Source organism: Neoarius graeffei, chromosome 9, assembly GCF_027579695.1.
Source record: "Neoarius graeffei isolate fNeoGra1 chromosome 9, fNeoGra1.pri, whole genome shotgun sequence".
Lineage (NCBI taxonomy): Eukaryota > Metazoa > Chordata > Actinopteri > Siluriformes > Ariidae > Neoarius > Neoarius graeffei.
Genome location: NC_083577.1, coordinates 24146115 through 24171108, shown reverse-complemented (window position 1 = coordinate 24171108; position 24994 = coordinate 24146115). Strand labels below are relative to the sequence as shown.

Below are 24994 nucleotides of genomic sequence, written 5' to 3'. Positions count from 1 at the left end.
ATGTATTTGTCCAAGCTTCTTGATATTGGATGGTATTTGTAGGATTTGCTTACACTAGTACTTCAGCACTGGTCGCTCTTGGATTCTCTTGGCTACTTGCACTTGTTAGTCACTTTGGAGCCTCTCCTCCTTTCAAGGCCTGGGGTGTGTGCAACATCCATCCATCCATCATCTGTAGCCGCTTATCCTGTTCTACAGGTTCGCAGGCAAGAGGCGGGGTACACCCTGGACAAGTCGCCAGGTTATCGCAGAGCTGACACAAAGACAAACAACTATTCACACTCTCATTCACACCTACGGTCAATTTAGAGCCACCAATTAACCTAACCTGCATGTCTTTGGACTGTGGGGGAAACCGGAGCACCCGGAGGAAACCCACACAGACACGGGGAGAACATGCAAACTCCGTGTGTGCAACATCAAAGTTTTAATCTTGTCTAACCAGGTCGCTGGTAGCTTGTAGATAGTCACCGGGAGCCCTCACCTCACCATGTGTTTGGTGGCCTTGGCTGCAGAGTTGTACACACGTCTCCTCCTTGTAAAATACCCTCGGCTTGGCTGGGAACAAAGTTTGGAAACGAAGTTTACTATCTTTCATTACTCTCTTTGCCTCCGAGTACTCCCAATGCTTCAGGCGGCATGGTGGTGTAGTGGTTAGCACTGTCGCCTCAAAGCAAGAAGGTTCTGGGTTCGAGCCCAGTGGCCGACAGGGGCCTTTCTGTGTGGAGTTTGCATGTTCTCCCCGTGTATGCATGGGTTTCCTCCGGGTGCTCCAGTTTCCCCCAAAGACATGCAGTTAGGTTAATATATGGGACAGCCTTGGGCTGAAGTGCCCAAGAGTGGCGGCGCGCACGTACACAGCGGCTTTGCTCTCTTATGATGAACTAAATTTCGTCGAACATTTGTGCAGTGACAATAAAGGCATTCTATTCTATTGCTGAGGACCTCAGGAGCATGGTCGAGTATCACTTTTCTCTCATGGTGTGCAAATCCTTTTTTCTGCCAGGCCAACTTTAAAACGTCCTCTTTAATTTTTAAGCTTGAGAATTTGACCGGCGCGCTCTCTCAATGCGGAGCTCACTGGATGTGGGAATGTCTAGCTTCTCTCTTAGCAAATTTTCCACAAACATTACCATCGTTGGGTAATTATCCTTGGCTCCGTGCAGTCTTATGTTTCCCCGTCTTGACCACCCCCTTGATCCGTGAGCCTGGCCTCAAGTTTCTCCTGTACTTTTAGCACCTCCAACACAGCTTCTTCCATCACCTGCACCCTTTCTTCCGCTTCCGCAATATGATTTTCCACCTTGTTGACGCTTCTGTTTGTAGCCTTAATATCTTCTTTAAATTTCCCAGAGCGTCTCTCCATTTTCCTGCCAAAAGTCCCTTAATTACTGGAGGATCGTCTGCAGGTTAGCCATAGCGTCACTTTCCTGCAGCATTAGTTTATCAGACATGAAATGGCTGCTGTTGCTCACCTCATCTGCAGACTTTCCTTTAGCTGGAGTCTTGAGTTTTTTTTAAACATGCGCTGCATTATTCTGTCTCCCCCGTTCCATATCCTCAGTGTCTTAATATCACATAACTTTGACCAGATTCAACCTCAAAGTCGGCGTTTTGGAGCCAGGGTCACGGAGCTCTGAAGTTAGACTGCTCCTGTCATGGCCGCTTGACCGGAAGTCCCCATTGTTAGTCACTTTGAATAAAAACGTCAGTTAAATGACTGTAATGTAGTGTAATGTTTGAATAAATGTACAATAGCTAAATAACAATTACATAGAATTAAATGTTGTTGATTAATCCCTTTCTGGTTGAGAGTACGCTGTGGGTATTCTGGCTGCCGCTTCTCACCAGAGCTTTTTATTTTCCCTTGTGTTTTAGTGTAGTTTGTTTGTTTTTTGTTTGAGCATTTTGTCCGCTGATTGTGGCATAGCTCTGGACCCGGTTTTGGGCGTCGGTTCCCTCCAGGCCTTGGTTCGCCGTGGGTGATGCCTGTGCTCCTAGCTGTGGACTGCAGTGAGCTCATTGCTCTTTTAACATCAGGGCTGTCCAGCGCTCTGTGCGGCAGTGCTTTTGTGTTTGGCGCGGTGTTCCGAGCGATGCTGCTCGGTGGTGTCATGGCGGCTGGGCACGTGGTTTGCGACATACTGGCGCTCTGCGTGGCGGCACGTCTGTACTTGCTTTGTGGATCCGTGGCGTGGTGTCCCGAGTGATGTTGCCCGGTGGCATCGCAGCAGCTGTACAACTTATTTTTGTGCACCTTTTGGTGGTACTGTGACAGCTACACCATTGGAATGACATCCTGACCTTCTTTTGAGAGACACCAGGAACTTGTGGCGGGGGATTCAGACCATCACAGACTACAAGCCCTCACCGCAGACCTGTGACAACTCCACCTCTCTGCTGAATCAGTTGAATAACTTCTTTGCTCGCTTTGAGGCAGACAACAGCACAACGGCACAGAAGACCCCACCACCTCCCGGCGACCAGGTGTTGATGCTGTCCCCAGACAGCGTGACGAGAGCTCTCAGGACAACAAATGCACAGAAAGCCCCGGGTCCTGATAACATTCCTGGTCGTGTCCTGAGAGACTGTGCTGAGGAGCTCACAGATGTCTTTACAGACATCTTCAACATCTCGTTGAGCCAGGCTGTGGTCCCCACATGCCTCAAAGCCACCGCCATCATCCCGGTCCCGAAGAAGCCGTCTCCCTCCTGCTTCAACGACTACCGCCCGGTCGCACTCACTCCCATCCTTATGAAGTGCTTCGAGCGGCTAGTCATGCGGCATATCAAGTCTGCCTTCCCCCCTGCCCTGGACCCTTTCCAGTTTGCATAGCAGTCCAACCGTTCGACCGATGACGCCATCTCCACTGCCCTCCACTTAGCCCTCACCCGCCTGGAAACAAATGACTCGTACGTCAGAATGCTGTTCATAGACTTCAGCTCAGCATTCAACACAATCATTCCTCAACAGCTCATTCATAAACTGGACCAGCTGGGACTCAACACCTCCCTGTGCAACTGGCTGCTGGACTTCCTGACGGGGAGACCACAGGCTGTACGGGTCGGCAGCAACTCCTCCAGCACCATCACATTGAACACCGGGGGCCCCCCAAGGATGTGTGCTGAGCCCCCTCCTCTTCACTCTGCTGACCCACAACTGCACACCAACATCCAGCTCCAACCTCTTCATTAAGTTTGCGGATGACATGACTGTGGTGGGTCTCATCAACAATGGCGATGAGACAACCTACAGGAGTGAGGTGAGCCGCCTGGCCATGTGGTGCAAGGACAACAATCTCCGCCTGAACATGGAGAAGACAAAGGAGATTGTTGTGGACTTCAGGAGAGCGCACACCCAGCATGCTCCACTAACTATTGATGGTGCTGCAGTGGAGAGGGTGAGCAGCACCAAGTTTCTGGGTGTGCACATCTCTGAAGACCTGTCCTGGAGCAACAACACCGCATCACTGGCCAAAAAAGCCCAACAGCGTCTGTACTTCCTCCACAAACTGAGGAAAGCAAGAGCCCCGGCCCCCATCATGCACACATTCTACAGAGGCACCATCGAGAACATCCTGACCAGCTGCATCAACGTGTGGTACAGCGCCTGCACCGTGTCCTGCTGCAAGACTCTGCAGCGCATAGTGAGAGCAGCTGAGAGGATCATTGATGTCCCTCTCCCTTCTCTTATGGATATCTATAACTCCCGCCTCACCTGAAAAGCCATGAGGATTGCAGGTGACCCCACCCACCCATCTCACAGCCTCTTCAGCCTGCTGCTGTTGGGGAGGAGACTGCGGAGTCTCCGGGCCAAAACCAGCAGGCTCAAGGACAGTTTCTTTCACCAGGCGGTCAGGAGGCTCAACTCCCCCCCCGTTCTGCCCCTCCTCCCCCCTCTGCCCCCTGCCACAGATTCTGCCCGCACACCCCCCTGCCCCCCCTTCAGCATCTGACATCATGTCACCCTCACAGTCCCCCCCACCCCCACCCCACACACACACATACTCTCAACATTCATTCACACACTGAACTCAGGGACTGCACATTTCACTTTACCTCGCTCATTTGCACTATTCCGCACTACCTCACCTTAACAGCTATTAGTTTATTGTTTATACTGCTTATTTCTTGTTTACCTACTATACCTCAAGTGCCCTTGACTGTTTATTTTATGTCCTTTGCTCTAATTTATATATATGTATGTGTGTGTATATGTGTGTGTGAGTGTTTAGTCTACAGTTAGGTCCATATATATTTGGACACTGACACAAATTTTGGTTTTTTACCTGTTTACTGAAACATATTCAAGTTATAGTTATATAATGGACATGGACATACGTAAAGTCCAGACTTTCAGCTTTCATTTGAGGGTATCCACATTAAAACTGGATGAAGGGTTTAGGAGTTTCAGCTCCTTAACATGTGTCACCCTGTTTTTAAAGGGACCAAAAGTAATTGGACAATTGACTCAAAGGCTATTTCATGGGCAGGTGTGGGAAATTCCTTCGTTATGTCATTCTCAATTAAGCAGATAAAAGGCCTGGAGTTGATTTGAGGTGTGGTGCTTGCATTTGGAAGATTTTGCTGTGAAGAAAACATGCGGTCAAAGAAGCTCTCCATGCAGGTGAAACAAGCCAACCTTAAGCTGCAAAAACAGAAAAAACCCATCCGAGAAATTGCTACAATATTAGGAGTGGCAAAATCTACAGTTTGGTACATCCTGAGAAAGAAAGAAAGCACTGGTGAACTCATCAATGCAAAAAGACCTGGACACCCACAGAAGACAACAGTGGTGGATGATCGCAGAATAATTTCCATGGTGAAGAGAAACCCCTTCACAACAGCCAACCAAGTGAACAACACTCTCCAGGAGGTAGGCGTATCAATATCCAAATCTACCATAAAGAGAAGACTGCATGAAAGTAAATACAGAGGGTTCACTGCACGGTGCAAGCCACTCATAAGCCTCAAGAATAAAAAGGCTAGATTGGACTTTGCTAAAAAACATCTAAAAAAGCCAGCACAGTTCTGCAAGAACATTCTTTGGACAGATGAAACCAAGATCAACCTCCACCAGAATGATGGAAAGAAAAAAGTATGGCGAAGGCACGGTACAGCTCATGATCCAAAGCATACCACATCATGTGTAAAACACGGCAGAGGCAGTGTGATGGCTTGGGCATGAATGGCTGCCAGTGGCACTGGGTCACTAGTGTTTATTGATGATGTGACACAGGACAGAAGCAGCCGGATGAATTCTGAGGTATTCAGAGACATACTGTGTGCTCAAATCCAGCCAAACTGATTGGTCGGTGTTTCATAATACAGATGGACAATGCCCCAAAACATAAAGCCAAAGCAACCCAGGAGTTTATTAAAGCAAAGAAGTGGAATATTCTTGAATGGCCAAGTCAGTCACCTGATCTCAACCCAATTGAGCATGCATTTCACTTGTTAAAGACTAAACTTCAGACAGAAAGGCCCACAAACAAACAACAACTGAAAACCGCTGCAGTAAAGGCCTGGCAGAGCATTAAAAAGGAGGAAACACAGTGTCTGGTGATGTCCGTGAGTTCAAGACTTCAGGCAGTCATTGCCAACAAAGGGTTTTCAACCAAGTATTAGAAATTAACATTTTATTTACAATTATTTAATTTGTCCAATTACTTTTGAGTCCCTGAAATGAAGGGATTGTGTTTAAAAATGCTTTAGTTCCTCACGTTTTTATGCAATCATTTTGTTCAACCCACTGAATTAAAGCTGAAAGTCTGAACTTCAACTGCATCTGAATTGTTTTGTTCACAATTCATTGTGGTAATGTACAGAACCAAAATTTGAAAAATGTTGCTTCTGTCCAAATATTTATGGACCTAACTGTATGTCTATTTCTTATCTAGAGTGTTAATATTGTTTATTTCAGTTATTCTATTTTTATTTATTGAATTGCCTGTTTGCACCGTGTGTCAGAGAGGACTGAAATTTCATCTGTGCTGTATGTCAAGCATGTATAGCATATTTGACAAAGTTGACTTGACTTTTGGTGGACTCCCCCCTCCTTAATTGTAAAGCGACCTTGGGTATAAGAAAGGCGCTATATAAATTTAACTGATTATTATTACTATTATTATTTCTGGGGGCATAAGTCAAACACCGTGGGGTGTTATTCAAGTAAAAATGGTTAAAATTTTTATGTTCGATGAGAGGAAATTTAAGGGCCACTTTATTTTGGCCTGGGCCACTTTATTTTGGCCTGGGCCACTAAGAATTCAGGGAAACTGGGCCGAGTGGCGACCAAGCACTGAAGTTAATTTTTAGCCCTGTAAAAGTTTCCTGTACATGAAACAACATACTTTTATAACATAAAAACGTGTGCTTTGCTTTAAAAAATAAATAAATAAAGGCACTCCGTTTAATGCAACAGCTTGATTGAGGAACACTCCTACCTGCATGATATGCTCAGCTCATCAGCTCAAAAACCATGAAGTTCAAGTCACGCACCGGACACTCAAGTGCACTTGCTATGGGAAGCCCTTATTGACAGCGAGAGGGATCAGAAGGCATTTCTGTTTCTAGGGAATGTAAGGAGTTGTCACGCAGACCCGCATCTTCCTGAGCACTGACAGCTCAGGGAAGGGAATTAATCAATCATTCAGTCTGATGTGTGTTACTAGCCAAATCAGAAACACAACCTGGGAGCTAAAATGACCAAGAAAGAAAAAGTCACCAACAGAAAAAACACTAATTTTGTCACAATATGCTGTAAAAAAAAATGTCCAAATCACTAGATTATAAACGAATCAGGAAATTCGATGACGGCTGAAATTCTGTGGTAGATTTCCATAGGTAAATGCCCCAACTATTACAAATTCTTTCCCTCTCTCTGTTAAGGTCAAACAGCAAGAGCTTTTACAAAGGGGGAGGTTAACCCACAGGGCTTTTTGTATCGCTTTTATGACCCCTTTCTAAGTGGTACTATTCGGAGTTATTTGTCAGCACTGACCAAGTCAGGAGACAGACACTCGGCTCGTAAAGCACTGAAAGCCTGAGGACAATACAAGAGTAATAAAAAAGAGACCTGTAGGATCTACAGAAGGCTCCCTGCTGTGAATGCCTCAAGAATCCAGACTGAGGTTTGACCTCCTACGGTTCTGCTGGAATGAGCTGAGAGCATGATGGGAGCTTTGGTAATGTCCTTGATGTACCAACAGCTACACAAGACGCAAATTGAGTTTTCCTCAAGGCCTTGACAAGACATTATGAATATGGAGTCTTCAGCAGAAAGACACGGAAATAAAAGTAACACAGGAAGCAGCTTCCTTGGCAATGGACAAATTATGAGTAGCACGCTGTGTGAGCACAATCGCTATCAGGCGCGTTAAAATGTAAATAACTTTTCTAGAATTTCACCAAAACTCATTGAATTTTCAGCATTGTAAGAGAACTCCCTAAAGTATTATTCAGCAAAACCCCAGAATGATAGCACAAATCTAGAATTTTTAACAGAATTTTAGTTCTTAAAATTTAACGTAATTATGGACGTCACGCGTAATATTTACACCCGTGAAAAATCACTTTGAATGCTGTTTTGAAAGTTTTGATCAAATATTCTCTATAATTAAAAAAAAAAAAAACGCTTAAATATTATGAACACAGTCTTTTAATGTATCAAAAAATTATTTTGATAAAGCAAGGAAATTCGGAAGAAAATTTGTTTTTTCTTTTGCTTGTTGTGCGCGTCACGCTACCAAAATCTAACTCACCCCTTCACGAGCAATTCCAACTTTCATGGACTTGTAGCACGAATAAACCTTTCAAAAAATATATATAATACTTCTCACCCAGTAAATTAGAATCCTGGTGATTTATATCCTCGTAGCTTCAGTAGATCTAGAGATTTAGTCGATTTAGTAAATCCCAAACGCTGTGAAACACGCCAGCCATCTATGGTGAGAAGTGCTGCTGTAGTTGAGAAACTCTCATTTCTCCCACTTCCAACTAACTCCGTGACCCAGACCAAAATAACAATGTCACGCTCACCACTTAAGGATGATTTATGCCAAGTTTCACGGAAAAATACAGCGAAATAAACTTGCTAGAAGCATTTTTCAAAATCCCAAACATTATGAAACATTTCTTGTCGGGTTTCAGGTTACAAATTTCGAGAACAGAGAAATTGCGGCGCAAAAGTTTGCCACTAAACTCGCGAAAATACTCCATCCTAGCGAGTTTCACAACCGAACTAGGCTACGTGACAGTCCGTGACCACCCAGGAATGTTCTAGAAGGTACGCTTCTAGGCCCGTGCGATCGAGAAAGACGCCACGTGAAGGTAGTAAAGGTAGTATTTCCACTGTCTTATGACGTTTTTGCTTGTTTTAGCGCGATAAACAATGCATTATGGGTAATCATTAAAATGCTGATTTCAAGGTTAAAATGGGTAAAAACAACTAATTTATATAGATATTGTAAAAATTGTGCCTAATAGTTATTTCAGTACATAAAATCAAAACCTGAATTTTTAATTTTTTCCCTATGTTACACCATTGTGCATCTATAGCATGCTACTCATCAAATACAAAAATCTTTAAAGTATGTTTAAACAGCTTCAGAGATAAAATGTACTCTCGATACTTTAGCATTCCTCAAACTGATCTCATAATTCAGGTGACTACTTGACCTTGTGATAGAGATATTAGTTTGGTTTGCATGCTATTTGTTTTGGCGAGTTTCAGTTAAATCCTTGACACTTATCTTGGCTCACACATCTGCTCTCGGTTTTCATCAGGCCATCCTGAGCAGTCATTTTCCATCTCCCGTTGAAGCTCCCCCATCACCCTCGGAAAACCCGGCTTCCTGAAATCATATCTTCCAATCGTTTAGCTACACCACACACTTAAATGTGGATATATATTCGTGTTTCTCAGTTTACGGAAAGACAAACATCTCTGAACAGCTGTGTCCAAGTTGGTCACTGTTACTCCCTGATCAATCCATGAGGAAGAATCGCCTAGATGTCAGAAGACTATATTTCTAGATCATGCTTTGTCAATTCAACTTTCTTCAGTAAAGACAAATCAAAACCTATCACCTTGTAATTTAGTTTTAGTAAAATAAAAAAAAAGTCCTTAAATATCATACATACGGGGCGGCATGGTGGTGTAGTGGTTAGCGCTGTTGCCTCACAGCAAGAAGGTCCGGGTTTGAGCCCTGTGGCTGCCGAGGGCCTTTCTGTGCGGAGTTTGCATGTTCTCCGCGTGGGTTTCCTCCGGGTGCTCCGGTTTCCCCCACAGTCCAAAGACATGCAGGTTAGGTTAACTGGTGACTCTAAATTGACCGTAGGTGTGAATGTGAGTGTGAATGGTTGTCTGTGTCTATGTGTCAGCCCTGTGATGACCTGGCGACTTGTCCAGGGTGTACCCCGCCTTTCGCCCGGAGTCAGCTGGGATAGGCTCCAGCTTGCCTGCGACCCTGTAGAACAGGATAAAGCGGCTAGAGATAATGAGATGAGATGAGACCATGCATATTCATTTTTTTTAACCTTGCAGCTGATTGTAGCCTTTGTGTGAAGCTTGCATGTTCTCCTCACACAGTCCAAAGACGTATGAATTACGTCAACTGCCTACTCTAAATTGCCCATAGGTATGAAAGAATGGTTATTCGTCTCTGTGTTGGCCCTGTGATAGACTGGAAACCTGACCAGGGTGTACCCCGCTTCTTGCCTAAAGTCAGCTGGGATTAGCTCTTTTGGCGTTCAATCTAAGCTATAGAGGAGGTACAAGGCAATTGAGCCAGCTCATAATTGTCAGGTACATGGTACTCATGGTACTATAGCTATGTACCTATGATGAATTTCTTTACTGTTAGTAACATGGATGTCTGGGTGGGGATGCATGCTACTTAAAGCATCTATTAAAAAATAAATAAAAATAAAAAAAATAAAATAAAAACCCACCTTTCTAGAATCTACCAGACAGACAGCATGGTAGAGCAATCTTCTTTCATATGTTTGGAGACAAAAATCTATTTTATTGTACAATTTATTGTTTCATGTACCAGTAGTCCTGGGTATGACTTGAAACTGCAATCGGTAGTGAGTCTCAGGTCCAGGAGGACTTGAGTATTGAGGAAAGTGGAGTTACCCCTTAATCACCATTGCTCCCAGGTCCGCTCTGACCCGGAGTGGTAGTACCTGCCTGGGATCCAGCTATGGGTTAAATATTACATCACCAATAAGGTGCTGGCAGCACGGTGCTTTTCGGTGCAATGTGGCAAACGAACCAAACAGGGTCAATGGCACACCACCAGATGGCATGCAGAAGAGCCACTCAAATGGCCAACAGATGCCATTGCTCAGCAAGTCAGTAGTCACTGCGGGGCAACTTCCGTACCCGTCAGGTCTGTGGCACCTTTTGTGCACCGCTTGGCACCAGGCCTGGAGGTCCAGAGAGACAACACGATGGAGGCATGACATCGTTTGTCTGACCTTACTGTGCAAGGCGCTTCTTTCGGAAAGGAGAATAAGTCTGGTGCGGGCCTCATGGCCCATCTGTGTTTCTGCGCATCCTAATGAAGCAGTCATCATCGCCAGTGATGGACAGCCAATGATTGTTTCATATTCATTTCTTTAAATTTACCCATGTACATTTTGTTGTTGTTTAATTTTACATTTCCAGCAACCACTGAGACATGGAAAACCTGCTAAATCTCCAAAGAGCTTCCTGTTCTCTATATTTACTCAACACATAGCGTACAGCATAATGGCATTGCTTTATGTCCAGTGAAACACCATTTAATGGTCAGTCACAGAAAAGGGTGTGTTTTTGTTTTGTTTTTGACAAGCTTTCACTCAACATTCTCTTGATCTTCAATAAACTTTAAAGTATTCGCAACTTAACTTTGTTTAGCTTAGGTAGCTTGAGTAGACACGCCATGCACATTTATGATATTTATTTCATCATTCTCGAGGGCGGCACGGTGGCGTAGTGGTTCGCACTGTTGCCTCACAGCAAGAAGGTTCCGAGTTCAAACCTCACAGCTGACGGGGGCCTTTCTGTGTGGAGTTTGCATGCTCTCCCTGTGTCTGTATCAGTTTCCTCCAAGTGCTCCAGTTTCTCCCACAGTTCAAAAAGACATGCAGATTAGGTAAAATGCCCGACCACTGGGGTTGTACAAGCCAGTGCATACTTAATGCTGGTCCCAAGCCCGGGTAGATTGGGGAGGGTTGCGTCAGCAAGGGCATCCGATGTAAAACCTATGCTCAAGACGTTTTTGGACCTGATTAACTTTTTCATAATTCTTAGAACCATTGGAGGAAGTTCCCCCTTTTGTGTGTGCCCACACTGCAGGAACTGAGAACGATCATATTTTTTACAATGCGGTTTTGAAGCTTTTTAGCTCCTACTTCAAGGTAGGTTCTCTCCCAGCACAAGAGGAACCATGAGTGATGTAAATGTAAACTGACTGGTTGAACAAGAGTGAATGCAGCACCAACAAGTGGCATTATAAACCCTCTGGGGTCTGAGGGAATTTTTTTTTTTTTAGCACTAATGATTTTGGCATGCTCTGATTTTGTCATCAATTTCAACAAATCTAAGCAGAATTTTCAAAGTCATACGACTTTCTGTATTCAGCACAAGTTCAGCTACAATAATCTCTATGTAATATGTACAGTGGTGCTTGAAAGTTTGTGAACCCTTTAGAATTTTCTATATTTCTGCATAAATATGACCCAAAACATCCTCAGATTTTCACACAAGTCCTAAAAGTAGATAAAGAGAACCCAGTTAAACAAATTAGACAAAAATATGATACTTGGTCATTTATTAATTGAGGAAAATGATCCAATATTACATATCTGTGAGTGGCAAAAGTATGTGAACCTCTAGGATTAGCAGTTAATTTGAAGGTGAAATTAGAATCCGGTGTTTTCAATCAATTGGATGACAAATCAGGTGTGAGTGGGCACCCTGTTTTATTTAAAGAACAGGGATCTATCAAAGTCTGATCTTCACAACACATGTTTGTTCAAGTGTATCATGGCACGAACAAAGGAGATTTCTGAGGACCTCAGAAAAAGCGTTGTTGATGCTCATCAGGTTGGAAAAGGTTACAAAACCATCTCTAAAAAGTTTGGACTCCACCAATCCACAGTCAGACAGATTGTGTACAAATGGAGGAAATTCAAGACCATTGTTACCCTCCTCAGTTGTGGTTGACCAACAAAGATCACTCCAAGAGCAAAGTGTGTAATAGTTGGCAAGGTCACAAAGGACCCCAGGGTAACTTCTAAGCAACTGAAGGCCTCTCTCACATTGGCTAATGTTAATGTTCATGAGTCCACCAACAGGAGAACACTGAACAACAATGGTGTGCATGACAGGGTTGCAAGGAGAAAGCCACTGCTCTCCAAAAAAACTTGCTGCTTGTCTGCAGTTTGCTAAAGATCACATGGACAAGCCAGAAGGCTATTGGAAAAATGTTTTGTGGATGGCTGAGCCCAAAATTGAACAATTTGGTTTAAATGAGAAGCGTTAAGTTTGGAGAAAGGAAAACACTGCATTCCAGCATAACAACCTTATCCCATCTGTGAAACATGGTGGTGGTAGTATCATGTTTTGGGCCTGTTTTGCTGCATCTGGGCCAGGACGGCTTGCCATCATTGATGGAGCAATGAATTCTGAATTATACCAGGGAATTCTAAAGGAAAATGTCAGGACATCTGCCCATGAACTGAATTTCAAGAGAAGGTGGGTCATGCAGCAAGACAACGACCCTAAGCACACAAGTCGTTCTACCAAAGAATGGTTAAAGAAGAATAAAGTTAATGTTTTGGAATGGCCAAGTCAAAGTCCTGACCTTAATCCAATCAAAATGTTGTGGAAGGACCTGAAGTGAGCAGTTCATGTGAGGAAACCCACCAACATCCCAGAGTTGAAGCTGTTCTGTATGGAGGAATGGGCTAAAATTCCTCCAAGCCGGTGTGCAGGACTGATCAACAGACACCGGAAACATTTAGTTGCAGTTATTGCTGCACAAGGGGGTTACACCAGATACTGAAAGCAAAGGTTCACATACTTTTGCCACTCACAGATATGTAATATTGGATCATTTTCCTCAATAAATAAATGACCAAGTATAATATTTTTGTCTCATTTGTTTAACTGGGTTCTCTTTATCTACTTTTAGGACTTGTGTGAAAACTGAGGATGTTTTATGCCATATTTTTGCAGAAATATAGAAAATTCTAAAGGGTTCACAAACTTTTAAGCACCACTGTATGTCATGATTGTACTTTAAAAAAAAACAAATGAAGCTGTTGTAAAAAGCAGCTTTAAAACTGTTGGAATGTGTGAAAATTCATGACCTTACCCATTGTCACGAACCATTTTGATTACTTGAGGGGATTCTGTTCAGTCTTAGGAATGGATCAAGCACAAAAACTTAAATCTGTCCATTAATTTGGACAATTACCTGGCCATCAAAAAATTTATGTCCTATTGTTTTGGGACAAAGCGGCAGTGGGAGGGGTATTCAATGAGAAGAGTAAAAAATTCCATTCCATTCAATGAGAAGAGTGAAAATCCATCCAAGTCTTAAAGGAGAACTGAAGCGAAATTTTATCAAAATTCTATTTCTCATTTTATTAAATATAGGAATGCATTTTTGATCGCTATTTTGTCACTGCTATAGCAAGTTATGACTGTTTCAAATATGCTATGTAATATATCAGTCTATATGTCAAAGCAATGGCCGTAAATGAGATTCGCTGAGACCTGTGCGAGACATCATAGGACGGAAGTAAAACGTACAGCGGAAATTAAAGCGCCCTCTTTCAAATGTTGATGTAATCAAGCCGGAAGTTGTGTTTGTTTTGATAGCAATCACGAAAAATTTAAAACAGTAGGTAGTAATCGTCATTTAAACTCATTTTTGTGCAACATTTCGTTTGGAAAACAGTTTTCAAAATGGCGGCACCGGCACCTGGCTGACACTTCACGTTTCAAAGTCTCACACAAGTCTCGTGAAGATCGCGCGGATAAGTGATGCTTGACATGGACCAAACAAACTAAATTCAACGTGGCTAAAAAGCGGATAGGCCAGTAAGTATAATATTTAATTGCAATTAGGCCATCCTTTAAAAAAAATCTGTTTCCTGTCCACCGGGTGAGCAAAAAAATTTTCAGTCGGGAGGGAGGGATTTTTTTTTTTTTATGGATGGATAAGAAGTCGCAATGCTGTGTTTGCTTTTTCTTTCAGTACTTTTTTTTATTACAAAAGCAGACACATTTAATAAAATGACAGTTTAATCAACTGAAACTTGCACAAAAACTAAGTTAGCATTTTACATGCTGACTGCAACATCTGCAAAACTTTTACAAAGGTACTTTAAATGTCCGACACACGGACTTTTTGTAGTTCTAAATCGACCGTTAGGCCTAGTTTGGATGAAATTACACTATTAAAATGATCACTGAATGATTTGTTTTTCTGAATCTTTACTATTTTGTTGTTCGCTAGAATACCATTTTGCGATTTCACACTTAAGCAAATGTTTGAAAACTCCGGATCTGCTTCCTTCATGGTGGCTGCCATTTTTTTGTGCCGCACGGCGCATGCGCAGAGCTGATTCAGTTCAGAGTGCGCACGCACTCGGCGGAGGCAGTAGTGTGTCGGAGGGAACAGAAGCAGAGATAACGCTTATTTTGTCTCCGGTAAACCAGTCTTCTCTCGTTCAATTACGTGCTGGCATCAAAAGACACCGTTGGTTGTAAATGAAACCAAACTGAGTGGTTGGAGTGTATTTTCATACACAAATGGAGAAATGTTTGCTGAGTGTGTAATTGTGTAGCCCCACTGCAGACCGTTGTCGTTGTTAATTCATAGCATGCTCAGTTGCGTGAATGTGTCATGCACTGAAAATAAGAGATTTACAAGCCAGGAACGCCTCATGATGCAATACGCAAGAAAAGAAAGAAGATTTACTGCCATTTTACTTTGTATTTGAGTAAAGTGAATAAATAAATAAATGGTCTGTGGAAAATACATTTAATCCTGGGAACTGCGTGCACAGGAGTTTATTTTGTGTTTCCTCCCCCCAGCTGGCTACTTATTTGTCATGGCTGGCTAGTATGAGCCTTAGTTGAAAGCCCTGGGAATGCGTAAATGTCAAGTTCGATTTTAGATTTACGAACCCGAAAAAAATGTCGAAAAAACGGCGTTTAAAAAAAAAAAATTCAACCGCACAAACGGCACTCACCCGGCCGGTGGACCGGAAACAGAACATTTTTTAATAATGGCCTTAGTTGCCAATACAAGTCACGATATAAAGGTTACTAAAGCCAAAAACGTAACTGAAGAACATTAATTAAGAAATAAAGCAAGTTTAAAAATGACTTCAGTTCCCCTTTAATCCCATCAGGTCAAGTGATCAAAACGGTTCGTCACAATGGGTAAGGTCATGTTTTTTCACACATTCCAACACAGTTCTAAAACTGCTTTTTACAACAGCTTCATTTATCTGGTATTTGACTTTATTTTGGTATTTGACTCTATTCAGTGCGTCTTGAAATTAACTCTTGTACTATTTTACTCAGTTCAGAGCCACAACCGACTCTGTTACACTGTTACACAATTACTTTGGAATTTTGCTCCCACTCCAACTTTTACTCTCTAAACTCAAAATAGAGCAAAATTACCTATTGTTGACGAAAATACTTTTAACTCTGGAAAAATTACTCAGTCATGCATATCAACCGATATGCTCATTAGAAATAGAAGAAATATTTACACTTGAGTTGATCTTCGGCTGGATCAAGTCGAAGTTCAAAATGACACCGCTCATCATCAGTGTCGCAGTTCTCAAGATCTGATGGAACGCTGAAATTGAATTGCTGCCCTGAATCATGAATTGAATCGCTGTCTTTAATCATCCAAAGCGCCTCCTGAGCATAAAGTCTGCGTGCCATCTTGCAACAAGTTTTACCTCCAAACAGATTGCCTAAACTATGGCTGATGTATTTTATCCGGTTTACGGTGGGCGTTCCCGCTGTGAAAGAGAAACCAATCGAAACAGAAAGAGTGAAAGTGATTATCATGCAGTTACGATGTGACTAGTCCTTTATGAATGTGTAAGTGGACGCTCAGTGCTCCAACTCCGGTGGGACTGAGTAAGGCGACAAGTTTTGAGTTTCATCTAATTTAGGCAATTAAAAAAAATTATATATATCTCATCTCTCATTATCTCTAGCCGCTTTATCCTTCTACAGGGTCGCAGGCAAGCTGGAGCCTATCCCAGCTGACTACGGGCGAAAGGCGGGGTACACCCTGGACAAGTCGCCAGGTCATCACAGGGCTGACACATAGACACAGACAACCATTCACACTCACATTCACACCTACGGTCAATTTAGAGTCACCAGTTAACCTAACCTGCATGTCTTTGGACTGTGGGGGAAACCGGAGCACCCGGAGGAAACCCACGCGGACACAGGGAGAACATGCAAACTCCGCACAGAAAGGCCCTCGCCAGCCACGGGGCTCGAACCCGGACCTTCTTGCTGTGAGGCGACAGCGCTAACCACTACACCACCGTGCCGCCCATATATATATATATATATATATATATATATATATATATATATATATATATATATATATATATGCACTTGTATGATTAAAAACTTGAAGATATTAATCTAAATACATGAGCTTCTCATTCTAAATCTGCCAAGCTTCGCCAGTGAAGCTCTCGAACCAAGAGGGTTAAAAATGTGTAAAACTTTAGCTGTATAATGTTAAATGCTGCTGTTTAGTGTTAAATGATTTTTTTTTTGGGGGGGGGGGGCACAGACAGACAGATGGATGTGAAGTCCAGGCTTTATTGAGCATATACTCGTATGTGACAGAGGAACTACAGCACGATTTTGACGCGTCTTCGTGAAATATAAAAATCTTTAACATTTCCTGCCAACATCACACTAGCAAGTACGTAGAACTATGTAGTTCTTGAGGAAGCTGCCCAGTGGGTACTTCCTTTCAATAAGTCCCTAGAACTCTTTGGTCTGAAAGCACTTATACACACTATGGACACCAGAGTACTGAACATGCCATTCCAAAACCACAGACAATGTGACATCATTCCCCCTTTGCTACTGTAACAGCATGGGATCCTCCGAGAAGGCTTTCCACTAGATTTGGGGTGTGGTTGTGGGGATGTGTTCATTCTACCACAACAGCCATACTGAGTGAGGAGGCCTGGGGTGCAGTCAGTGTTCCAGCTTATCCCAAAGGTGTTCAATGGGGTTGAGGTTAAGCCTAGGTCACAACCGGACGTACGATTTTTTGGCCATGCGATTTTTGGCGTTTCCCAAATCGCTGCATTTTTTTTGTTCATGGAGAAAGATGCACGTTGGCCGCAAGTTCGTCTTGCAACCTGAAAAAAACGTAAGCACCCGTAGAGTTTGTTTGACATGACAAAGAACCTCTGCGGCCAGTCTACGGCTCGAAAATCAGCACGTCACACGCGCGCCCTCCGTGCGTTTCTTGCGTTTTTTGCACGTAGACCGGCCGTAGGAGCACGTACGGCCGGTTGTGACCGAGGCTTTATGGCTCTCTGCAGGACACTCGAGCTCTTCCAGACATACCATGTTTTCAAAGAGCTCGCTTTGTGCACAGGGGCATTGTCATGCTGGAACAGGTTTGGGTCTCCTAGTTCCAGTGAAGGAAAATCTCAATGCTACAAAGACATTCAACACAATTCTGTACTTCCACTTTTGTGAAAACAGCTTGGGGAAGGCTCACATATGGCTGTGAGGGTCAGGGTCACATATTTCTGGTCATATATTGTATGTAAGAAAAGTATCACATCATTATGAGGAAACTAGAAACTATTTTGTGCTAAAACACAATCCAATTAACTTCTGGACTGCTTTTAAACAAATGTAGGCTGAAACTTCAAGCTCCTGTCCTACAAACTGAGCACGTTTTACGAGTACAAGGACACATCTCTTTCATTTTTACCCCATTTTCCCCAATGTCTTTACTTTTGTAACCAATAGACAGGAGTCTTATATTCTCTTCATTTTCTGTGCTCATAGACTATTTACTGTTCATTCTCATTCATACTTCCCTATTGTTGAAAGCTAAAACTTCAAAACTATGATTTCAAACTCCTATTTCCTGTTACATACTCCTGGAATCCTTCTCTGTGTGTTTAAGGGTCATAAAATTGCCTTTTCACTTGCCTGAGGAAATTTTAGGGGAAAAACAGCACTGTTGTAGGGCGATAAATTCATGAGCATAAAGCCTACTGTTATCTGATCAGATCTTTGTGTGTCTACATACGCTGAGGGTGGAAAAGCCTGATGGCTTTACTTCTTTCGGGCATGTTTGTTAATGGCAGCATTTTGAATTATGATTAAGGCAGAACCTTGTTGTAGATCTCTGACTGTATGACGACTTAGAATGGTTCACAAATTGATTTGTAATATATGGCTTTTACCTCACATCACCTGTCATTTCCTTCTATAGATGCTTTGCAAACTAGAGAAGTCAGATGATTATACCATAAAATATGTAGCTGGTAGGAAAATTTTGGCACCCAAACTTTTTTTTTTTAAATAACTGAACCAGACCACTGGTCAAAAGAACCAGTGTTTAACCTTGATATGATTGTTCTAATCAAGACCACCTAAACTGAGAACAAGTCATGACCAAGACCAGAGGGTCTGGAGACCGAGACAAAATCAAGACTTTGAGGGGTCAAGACCAAGTCCAAAGCAGGTGAGACGGAGTCAAGACCAGACCAGTGCATGTGAAGGCAGGGCTGCCAACTTTTCAAAATTCCTTGGAGTGAGTTTTTTTTTTTTGGGGGGGGGGGGGGGGGGGTCGACGGCAAAAATTTTTCCGCACACCATGCAGTAAGTGGGAATTTTGTATTCAGTTTGATATTCACTTGTCCCCCTGCATTCTGGTGTTTTGTTTGTGGGTCGTCCAGCTGGAGATGGCCAATGGGGGGGGGTGTTGAGATTTTGGATTTAGTAGATGTTCCTGCATTCTGGTGGATTTTTGGAGTGGCCTGCTGTGCCATACCTACATTCTTACACACCCTGACTTGCCAGGCCTTCAGCATGTGGCCAACAAAAGCACCAAGTTTTGGTAAAAGCCCCCACACTAGAAAACTACAGATGACCGCCAATGTTCCTGTAGCCCTATAGACCTGTGTTTCAGATTTAAAGGCAAGTTCATGTTTGAAAATATTTCATCAGCTAAGCCTAAACACCTTCTGAATTGAAACTAAATGTTAAGTTTTTAATAACTGTTGCAAAAATAAGATTGTCCCTCACTGACTATTCATTATGCATTTAAGGGCTTTCCCCACCACTGGGTTCAGCAGAAGATTGGCATGGGGAAAAATATCAACAGCAAAAGAACAAATAAAATGCTTAAACAGTAAGCAAAATGTGCATGTGCTACAAGAAACATTAAAATGATTAAGTTTGAACAGTATTGAAACACAAAAAGCTGAACCTTGGCCATAGGTGGGAATGTGCACACAAAGTTGGGCTTAAAAATTTTGGTCATACTTAAATAAGCTATATTAATATATTTCTTATTAATTTATTTCTTATCTATGTTTCTTATTAGTAATAGAGCATTCGTCAGGGCCTGTTATCTGACAAATATTCTCTACCTGTCTTGCCCTCTTTGAAACCCTGTCTCCTCAGTATATTGTTCTCTGTCTTTTTTTTTTTTAATTATTCACAAGTTCAAGTTATTTGATATTACAGGTGACCATGCTTTATTTACTTTAACTGAGCAATTATATACATCATAAATAATTAAAAATAAATACCCTGTAAATAAACAATAGGTATGGTGGCTAATGGCTCTTCTTGCATTTGTAATATTATCTCTTATTTGCTTTATTTTACAACATTTCCAGTATGGCTTCAAATAAAGTCATAAAGTATGATAACATACAGTAAACAAACTAAAAATGCACCTTAATAGGCTTAAGAGGCTGTGGCATGGCAGTCGGCCTATAATGATTTAGCATGCCTAGTACACAGCTCTCGATATGGCATTAAATATTCTCACAACACTTGTAGGCTAAAACGTTTAAGAAACTTTATATAAGTTCATAATTACGCCAGTAACACCACACATTGGCGTGCACATGTACAAGCCTGTCTGAGACACCCGTCTTCAACTTGGATACCTTCTTCTCTCTCCTCTTCCTCTAAATTGACGGTAGGCAATTATCCAACTTCCGGCGAGTGCAGCATCATTAGATGCGCCACCTACCATAGAGGAGTGTGTACAGAAGGGAACACCTCTCTGCCTGTTTAGCCGTGCGTAAAGCGTACCGTAATTGATCGATCGCAAGTGGTTGGCACGATGCAATGGGTAGCCTAGATCAGATAGATAAACTAGATTTTTTTCTAGCATGAGAAATCGGAAGTATGGCGTGTGAAGACAATCAAATGTGTGTGTCTCACGCTCATTGCGTGAGAGTTGGCAGCCCAGGTGAAGGTGTTAACAGTAATGAAAATTTCAAATTAGCAAGAAGTCACATTATTGGTTGCATTTGAAGCAGGAAGTTTTACATCCAATCACAGTAATGATGTTAATAAATCAGAACGCACAGGCAATTTAGTGATACCGGTCTTGTCTGGTCTTGAAATAAAATCCGGAGTCTCTATGTCCAAGACCGAGACAAGACCAAGTAAAAAATGCCGCCGATTCTGAGACCTTCAAAAAGCAGTCTTGAGACCGGTCTTGAGACGAAGACCAGTCTGAAGTACAACAACACTGTACTGAAGCATTCAACTAGTATTCAAAAAGGAAAGAAAAAGGTTGAGCAGTTGAGCCTAAATGCTAAGATCAATGTAATATATTCCAAGACTGTTTGGCTCCCGCAATGAACCAAGAAAAGGGCTAGCTTTCAAAAAGGGGCCCAGCAGATCCCCCATGGTTTTGTTTGTTTGTGTGTTTTTTAAAACACCATGTAAAAGTCCAACATGCATTTTGGTAAAATTACACATTTCACTTCATGCTCTACACGCCTTGCATGGCCTTTGCTATACTTGGAGTATTTGTTGGTACATAAAACCTCAAAGCTGATTAAGATCATACTATTTCTTGAACATTCATCTATTGTCATGTACTAAACAACCTTAGCTGTAAGCTAAGCTTTCCCTTCGAGTTCCATTCAGCCAGACGAGGACAAGGGCTCACTTCAAGAAAGGAGCGAGAAACTGTAGATCACCTTAAATTATAATAATGATTAGATATCTACTACAGGACTGCATGAATCCATGATAGTAACAGACTGGATTAAAGCCACTGGCTGCCTGCAGACCTCACAAGGTTTGTCACTTTCTTATAAGAAATGAACCCCTCACTCACTCACTCACTGGCTCTCTCATTACATGTGGGTGAGAGACCAAGGTCTGTTTAATTGGCCAACTGATTACACCCTATACACCCTCGAGTTCACTCCCCTCCTCCTGCATCAGTCTCTCAGAGGCCCTCCTGTTCACTGGCCCATGGGTTCAGAAGGATCACGATCCCAGAACAAGGCCTCCCTTTGTGCGGCTCACTTGGCTGGGAAATAGAGATGAGTTTGTCCATTGCCTCAGAGGCCACAGAGAGGGCTGGAAGAGGCCCCAAGAGAAACTAGGTTCAGGTATCACTAACGTCAGTGCTGAGTAGATGAACCAGGTCATAACAATTGGAGATTCTTCAAAAATGGTTCCAGCGTAGCAAATTCCTAAGTCCATAGCTGGCATGTACTACCAATTCATTTCGCTGACAGATTTGTCCTTGGCAGATTAGCACCTTTGAGTGACGGTGTATCATGATCTGCTGATTGAAAACTGGGGGGGGGCGGGGCAGGACTAGATGACCTAATCTCACATGAAATAAAGATCATACAACTACAGCAAAAAGAGGGGGAGGGTCTTGGTGTGTTGGACCATTACAGCTTTACTACACCTTAGTATACAGTGGTGCTTGAAAGTTTGTGAACCCTTTAGGATTTTCTATATTTCTGCATAAATATGATCTAAAACATCATCAGATTTTCACACAAGTCCTAAAAGTAGATAAAGAGAACCCAGTTAAACAAATGAGACAAAAATATTATACCTGGTCATTTATTTATTGAGGAAAATGATCCAATATTACATCTGTGAGTAGCAAAAGTATGTGAGCATTTGTTTTCAGTATCTGGTGTGACCCCCTTGTGCAGCAATAACTGCAACTAAACGTTTGCGGTAACTGTTGATCAGTCCTGCACACCGGCTTGGAGGAATTTTAGCCCATTCCTCCGTACAGAACAGCTTCAACTCTGGGATGTTGGTGGGTTTCCTCACATGAACTGCTCACTTCAGGTCCTTCCACAACATTTCGATTGGATTCAGGTCAGGACTTTGACTTGGCCATTCCAAAACATTAACTTTATTCTTCTTTAACCATTCTTTGGTAGAACGACTTGTGTGCTTAGGGTCGTTGGCTTGCTGCATGACCCACCTTCTCTTGAGATTCAGTTCATGGACAGATGTCCTGACATTTTCCTTTAGAATTCACTGATATAATTCAGAATTCATTGTTCCATCAATGATGGGAAGCCATCCTGGCCCAGATGCAGCAAAACAGGCCCAAACCATGATACTACCACCACCATGTTTCACAGATGGGATAAGGCTCTTATGCTGGAATGCAGTGTTTTCCTTTCTCCAAAAATAATGCTTCTCATTGAAACCAAAAATTCTATTTTGGTCACATCCATCCACAAAACATTTTTCCAATAGCCTTCTGGCTTGTCCACATGATCTTTAGCAAATTGCAGACGAGCAGCAATGTTCTTTTTGGAGAGTAGTGGCTTTCTCCTTGCAACCCTGCCATGCACACCATTGTTGTTCAGTGTTCTCCTGATGGCGGACACATGAACAAACATTAGCCAATGTGAGAGAGGCCTTCAGTTGCTTAGAAGTTACCCTGGGGTCCTTTGTGATCTCGCCGACTATTACACACTTTGCTCTTGGAAATTCAATGGTCTTGAATTTCCTCCATTTGTACACAATCTGTCGGACTGTGGATTGGTGGAGTCCAAACTCTTTAGAGATGGTTTTGTAATCTTTTCCAGCCTGATGAGCATCAACAACGCTTTTTCTGTGGTCCTCAGAAATCTCCTTTGTTCGTGCCATGATACACTTCCACAAACATGTGTTGTGAAGATCAGACTTTGATAGATCCCTGTTCTTTAAATAAAACAGGGGGCCCACTCACACCTGATTGTCATCCCATTGATTGAAAACACCTGACTCTAATTTCACCTTCAAATTACCTTCTAATCCTAGAGGTTCACATACTTTTGCCACTCACAGATATGTAATATTGGATCATTTTCTTCAATAAATAAATGACCAAGTATAATATTTTTGTCTCATTTGTTTAACTGGGTTCTCTTTATCTACTTTTAGGACTTGTGTAAAAATCTGATGATGTTTTAGGTCATATTTATGCAGAAATATAGAAAATTCTAAAGGGTTCATAAACTTTCAAGCACCACTGTAAATTCTATAAATCTCTGGAACTGGACTGGAAAGATGAACACCATTCTCCCAAAAGATATTCTCTCAGTTGGTGTTTTGATGGTGATGGAACAGTCTCACACATCGCTCCAAAATCTCCCATAGCTGATCAGCTGGGTTGTGATCAGGTAACTCTGAAAAACCTGAATGTGTTTCATGAAAGGGTAATGGTCAGTCAGTAGAACTTTATGTTGATTTGTAGCAACTCTTTATTTAAACGGTTCAAGTGGACCCAAATTTTATGGGATAGATCCTCTCGATCCTGCTTACTAATGTCCATCTTGTGCATAAAAAACACTTCCCATTCTTGTTACTGGACATAACTTTTAAACAGAATGGTCTGTATTCGTTTCAAATAAATATTAAAGCCGCAAGCGGCCTCGACGGGCCCTCGCGCCAGCGGCCAAGGGGGGCGGGGGCATGCGTCCCCGCGAAATACATTCCACAGCTTCTTCGGCAAGAGACATTACCACAAGGTAGTGGTGTGAAGGAAAAGCATTATGGAATTATTTACCAAAAACCCGTGTTGGAGCAATTGCGTCGGACAAAAACAGCGCCCCCCATGGACGAAAATTCCCAAAATGTGGTATACATGACATGGGAGGTAGTAAGAGGGTGGCCGTGAAGTTTGACCAAATTTGAGGAAAGATTGGATTTTTTGCCCAAAAATAGCGCCCCCAGTGGCGAAATATCACAGAAATTGGGTAACAAGTCAGAAGCCCAATGAATGATTTGCGTGTGAAGTATGAGCAGTTTTGAGCAATTAGAAGATTTGTTATGAATTTTGAAGCATGTAAAATTGTGCAGTGAAAATTGATTGACGTATAACTTCTGAACAGTTTATGCTACGTGAAACGTATTTAGAAACTTTTGTCAGCCATGTCTGTAGATCATGTGTATCAATTTTGGTGACATTCCTATGAACGGTCTAGGAGGAGTTGCGCCGTGTTCGTGGCCATGCATTTCGCACAAAAGTGAAATTACCTCACTTCCTGTTGGGCGTGGCTAATGCATTGGCATTACATTTTTGACCGGCTTAGTGAGATACATATGCGTACCAAATGGCATGCCACTACTACAAACTACATGGCAACCAGGCACCTTAATGCAGGAGGCCAAAATCACAACGACTTAGGGGGCGCTATAGAGGCCCTGAGGCCCGCCTGGATCTGGGCTTCTGGTTCTCAGTAGGGGTGGCAGTCTAAGAAAAAGGAACCAAATTTCGTGCGTTGTCGACCATGGCAAGCGCCCCAATAAGGGTCTTGTAAAGAGTTTGCTTGGCAAGTGTGACAGATCAGAAGCTGCAATATCATTTCTGCCATAACCAGCACCCCCAGGGGCGAAAGTGCACAAAATTTGGCGTACATGTCAGGTGAGCTATGAAGAGTTTGCGTAT

General features: G+C 42.5%; 1 protein-coding gene across 1 annotated transcript in view; it reads right to left on the bottom strand.

Annotated features, from left to right (window-relative positions):
- The window catches only part of lypd6b (LY6/PLAUR domain containing 6B), a 169535-nt gene that overhangs the window by 85165 nt on the left and 59376 nt on the right, over positions 1–24994 (bottom strand). The gene's annotated exons all lie outside the window — the stretch shown is intronic.